The following is a 6,172-nucleotide window of genomic DNA, read 5'->3' as shown; positions in this document are numbered from 1 at the left end:
GGCCAACTCCCGATCTCCATTCAAGAATGGAAAGAGCCAAAGGAGAAACATCCAGATGTTACTTGGGTCGACGACAGAGCAAAAAACGCTTTGGGAATCTCTCATGGAACATTTCACCCTACCAGATCATTTCACTGATGCAGATGTGCAGAAAGTCAAGGACGCTGCTCTTAGGAAGATGGCAGTTGCATTCAACACCCACAATAAAACTGTATGGGCCAACTACGTCGAAGGAGAAAAGAAGACTCCAGAATTCAAGGGAACACTGGAGAAGCAAAGATAACACTGGCCCGCTTTCATGAAATTCAAGGAATCCGAATTAGCTAAGGAACGGTCGAGAAAAAACAAGACCAATGCCGCAAAAAGACGAAGTTCCATAGGCTGGGGCTAGGTGGCTACGCAGTGGCAATGCCTAAGTGGGATAAGTTTGAGGAAGAGATGCTGGATGCAGGGGTCACTCCAGTTACTAGGAGCTGGCCCCCCAGGTGTAGAACTTGGTTCTATGCGCATGGGGGGGCGTTGGACCCGAAGACATGCCTGGTTTCCTAGAAGGCAAGTCTAAAAGGAGCCCAAGAGAAGTTACTTCAAGCAATAGAAGATGCTCGAACGGGGGTGTTCACGCTCAACAGAGAGAACGATGAGCTTACGCGCGCCGTGGGAAATCCTGAACACCCGGGAAGAACACGAGGCAAGGGCGTTATTCCCTGGTATGAGGGATTTTCAGAATGGAACGACGACTACAGGACCAGTGCAAGAAGGAAGATGGAGGAGGAGAAGAAGAGGAAGATGGAGGAGGAGCAGAGGAAGCAGGAAGCAGAACGCCTTCAAGGCCTAGAATCAGCGCACGCGGACTTGGCACTCAAATTCCAGCGGCAGCAGCAGCAGATGGACTCACTTAGCCAGGAAAGGGGGTCTCAGCAGCGGCAGCAGCTAGCGGATGATCCAACATTGGATAGCACCGTCCCATCCATGCCGAGAAGCCGCGTTGGTTCCGCCCCGGTGGACGCACTGCTGGATAGATACCCTGTGGATGACATCATGGAGAACACTAACTGTGAGCTACACTTCAAAATGAAGAACATATCCATGAAGGTGGCAGACGCCGTTGCTTGTACAAACCCCCCGAAGCAACCTTCCATTGCAACCCGATTCCAGCTGGCTATACTCGTGTCGTGGTTGATGAGGTGGTGGACCAATATTCGGGGCTAGAGCTTGACATTCCTGGACAGCACGAGGAGCACACACTAGGAGAGGCCATACATCGTATCATCCTATGGAGAAAGGATTGCATCATCTTTCGAAGGCCACCGACACCGCGTCGTCATCCGACTCCTCCTCGATGTGAGGCCACTCCTCCTCCTCCAAGTCCGGCACATCAGCAGGCCACTCCTCCTGCTTCAAGTCTGGCACAGGGTGAGGCCACTCCTCCTGCTTCAAGTCCGACACCGCCTGAGGCCACTCCTCCTGCTTCAAGTCCGGCACAGCGTCAGGCCACTCCTCCTGCTCCAACTCAGCCATGTCAGCCGTCTCCGCTGCCTCAGCAATCGGGGAAGAGAGCCGCCGCAGCTATGGTCCGTAGCGCTACGAGTCGAGGTAGTACAGGAGGTACAGGCAGAGGCAAGCAATATAAATATGGTCCAAGCCTCGCTCCTCTTCCTCAGAGGCCTTACGACATGACCGAGGAGCAAAACGCAGCCACAGTGAAGGCCCAAGTGGACGCCCATTTTGGACTGAAACCGGCATCGCCGCCAAGGGAGAAAGTGCCTGAGGAAAAGATTGACCATTTTATTCGTATGGCTAGACCACCAGCTCCCAAGCCTGTTGACTCAGACTATGAGCGCCAAATCAGGAAGGCACATCGAGCACGAGTATAGAAGGAGTCGAGCTCGAGCCAAGCAGCTGGCAAAAAATGCAGGAAAACCGTTCCCCAGCTGGGAGAACAGGCGACGCAATCGATCCCCCCGCTTGTTGTGCCAACAACACATAAGAGTACCAGCGCCATATATATATATATATATATATATATATATATATATATATGTGGGAAAACTATTAACGTTCCCCAGCTGGGCAATCTGGTAATAACCGAGGAGCATATAATGCAGGCTGAAATGCTCGGTATGACTGTTGGACAACTCCTCTTAGAGAGGAGGAAATAAAATGGAAATATGTCCGCCGTGAACCTTTGGTCGAGCCCGAGGAGGTCAAGAACCTCCCAACGAGAATGTATAAATTGCATCAATGGTACATGAAAATTTGCAAGACCCACAATCTACAGTTCCTCATGGTGAAAGTCAAGGAAGAGGATTACTTCAATAAGCTAGTTCTGTCTATTGAGTATACAGAACTGTTTAAGTTATTCAATTATGACGCACTCGATAAATCTATCGTCAGTTGCTATTGTCTGTAAGTGATTTCTTTCTGTAATTTAAGTCTCAAGCTAGCTGTAGTGCTCTCGTTGATCATTACCTGTAATTATCCTCACTATATATTCTTTTCTGTGGTATTATGCAAGATGAAGATGTCTGAAATGAGAAAAGCTGGACGCTATGGCATTGGGTTCATTGACCCAAATACCATTAATGAAGAGACATGGTCATATGAACATTATAAACAAGAAGTAGAGAATAAGATGCTAGAGTTCTTGAAGCGTCTCATTACCAATGCAGATATACTACTTCCTTACAACTTCCAGTGAGTCACACTGTCTTGTACTACAAATTCTGTTTTTGTTACTAGCTAGATGTTAATAAGTGTATAGGGTTTAGGGTTAGTTGATGAGTGTTATGCACATGCCCGCTTAATTTATACATGCAAACGTGCGCATGCAGGTACCACTAATTAAAGTTAAAGATGGAAAAGTTGAAGTACTGGACTCACTGCTTAAAAAACCTAAAGAGTACTCAATCGTGAAGGGGATAGTCAACAGGTAATTTCAATCATTATATATATATGTCCTGATATCAACTAATTAATAACTCATTTATTCATTTTCTTTGCCGGCGGGCCGGCAGGGCTTGACAAAAGTTCATCAAAGACGTTCCAGGCCCGTTTAGAGAAAATCTGATCGACCCACGGTAATTAATTAAGTAGTACTAGCTAGCTAGCTACCATGCAATCTCTTTAATTCTAGTTTTAATAACATTAATTATGATGCTTGATTAATTATTATCTGATTGAACTCTATTCTCGTACTGGCCATGAAGCAGGAGCCAGGGAATGATTTATGTGCATACTACGTTTGCGAGAACATTCGCATGATGACGTCCGAAAGGAGCACATCTGATAGACAGATATGGGTATGTTTGCCAGAACACTATACACAATTTTTACATCATTATCGATATCTAGTCACACAAGTAATACATGCATATTGCTCTCCTTCTTAACAGTTCAATGAGGTGCGGCAGAAGCTCCTACCAATGGATCACGTACGAGCAATTGCAGAGGAAATAGCGGGATTTTTGCTCGACCAGGTCATAGATCCTAGAGGAGAATTCCATTACCCGCTATGATCGGTTCTACGAGAAATTCTATTTATATATATATCCATAATGTGTACAATAAGTAGTATCATAAAATACCAGCAAACGAAAAAGAATTAAATGGAAAACACAAAATTAAAGGAAAAAAGAAACCCTGAACCCAAAACCCCCTAGCCTTTTAGTACCGGTTGATGTTACTAACCGGTACTAAAGGTCTCCCCGTCCCCGGCGCCGGCTCGTGCCACGTGGTGGCCCTTTAGCGGCGGTTCGTGCATAACCGGTACTAAAGGGGGGCCTTTACTCCCCACCCTTTAGTGCCGGTTACAGAACCGGCACTAAAGGCCCTTACGAACCGGTGCTGTAGCCTGGTTCTGCACTAGTGCCGTTCAAAAATAATAACAGAGGAATATCATCTTGTGCTTATATCCTTTTCGAGCTTCGCATGCATTTAAGTAAGTATACTCACACCGTCATCCAGGGTGGCTAGCTTGCTATTGGCAATGTATAGAATTACATATCTTGCACACATGGTGCCTTTGATCGCTCAGTTCATGTTTATGTAGGGTATCATTTGCTCCCCCCAAACGGGTTCACACACAACCTCCCTTGTTTTCTCTCAAAGAAAGGATCTGAAGGAAAGAGTACTAAACATTAACAACCACTAATTTGTCTTTCTGGCCATGATGACCGATCAATAAATTGCCAAGCAGAAATAACCTTTTGGCAACACATTATGGAGCTGCAATACAAAAATTGAAAAATCAAGTAAATAGAAGCCAAGCTAGCTAATGAGAGGAAATGCCGGGAATCAAATATGATAGGTGTGGACAGGGACTTACTGATTCCGAGGGCTCACGACCCTCGTGTCGGTTGTTACACTTACTAGTAATCGTGTGCATGAAACACATGCTCAGTTTGCCAGCAATAATATTTCCAAGATTAACTGCAATTAATGCTGACTCCAAGATTATTTGTATTTAATGCAGCTAATTTTGTTTCCAAATTTTGATTAATGCAATTAACATGTTTCTAAATTATTGATGATGTGATGGATATATACATCATTGAAGCAACGTGAGACGTTGGATATAGATGGTTGCATGACTTACATCATTTGGGTTCACCAAATTCGTGCTTTCACAAGTATACTAGATAATTGTTCGTGCATTGCTACGAGGTATAAATACTCTAGTACGTTAGTCCATATTTACTTGTCCATACTAAATGTAATTATGCAAACAAATGTTACCAAATCATACCTAAATACTGTCCTACCCATCCATACATGATGGGAAAGGTAAAGAGTCCCAATGTGTGTTCGATGTTGCTATCAAGTTGCTGCTAGCCGCCGGACGGTGCGCTGTATGTCCTCCACTAGTAGAAAACAGGGCTTTGGTCCAGGCCTGGCAAGCCCATTAGTCCCGGTTCAGTCACGAACCGGGACCCATGGGGGCACAGGTCCCGGTTCGTGAGCCCAGGGGGCGGCCGGGCCTCGTGGGGCATTGGTCCCGGTTCATCTGTCCCCTTTGGTCCCGGTTCCAGACCAGAATAGGGACCAATGGGCCTCGCTCCTGGCCCACATCCATTGGTCCCGGTTCGTGGCTGGAACCGGGACCAAAGGGGGTCCTTTGGTCCCGGTTTCAGCCACGAACCGGGACCAATGAGGTGGCTATATATACCCCTCGCCCGCGAGTAGAGCACTCCACTGCTCTGTTTTTCTGGCCAGCGAGGGGAGAGCTTTGTGGTGCTCTAGCTCACCTCCTATGAACATGAGGTGTTCGATGAAATGCCCGAGCCACACTACTTAAGCGTTCTCCTCTCCAAGCTCGACCTCCAAGCTCCATTTTCTTCGTGATTTGTCTAGGTTTAGCGGTCCGTCCATTTTCCTCCAAGCCACACTACGGCTGCTCCGGCGCGTCGTAGCACTCCGCCTCTTTTTCGCCTCGTAAGCAACAAAGGAAGACAGACGCCGCCTCTCCGGCTGCTCCGACGTCTAGCAGTACAGCCAGAGACGGGAGGCAATACAGATTCGGTCCATCTCTCAAGCCTCTAGAGAAGTTACCATACGAGAGGACCGTGGAGGAAAACGCGAAGATCTGTGAAACCCAAGTGAAGGACTTCTTTGAAATGCAAAGAGCTATGAAACATCCACCTCCGGAGGAGAAGATAGATCGGGTGAAAGTTCAACGCACTATCAATGCCCTGAATCGACCACCACCGCCTCTGCCGGATGACAACCATGTCCGTTGTCTTAAAAAGACATTGCCAGAAGCGCGCCGGTCGGGAACTACTTCAAGTGACAAAAGGTTAGCACAACGAAGAAGTGGGAAAAAAATCCCCAGCTCGGAGAACAGGAGAACCAATCGTGCCCCCCGCTCAAGGTGTCTAGCGATATCGTCGCAAATCTGCCGGTGATGGTGCCCGGTACCAATCCTGGAGATTACCTGCCCGACGATGCACATTTTGGTACAATGGAGGTGGACGAATTTAGATACCAGTATGGGAAGCCTCTCGTCAAAGATGGAAGTCCTTCTCTAACAACGATGATGCGAAGATTCCATCAATGGTACATGAAAACCTGCAGCGAGTCTGGGAAGGATGCTTTGACAATGAGAATTAAAGATGACCACGACTTCATTGGACAAGATGTGTTAACTGTTGTTTTTGACTAGTTTTTCCAGCTCTAC

Source organism: Aegilops tauschii, chromosome 5, assembly GCF_002575655.3.
Source record: "Aegilops tauschii subsp. strangulata cultivar AL8/78 chromosome 5, Aet v6.0, whole genome shotgun sequence".
NCBI lineage: Eukaryota > Viridiplantae > Streptophyta > Magnoliopsida > Poales > Poaceae > Aegilops > Aegilops tauschii.
This window is presented reverse-complemented; position numbering follows the sequence as displayed.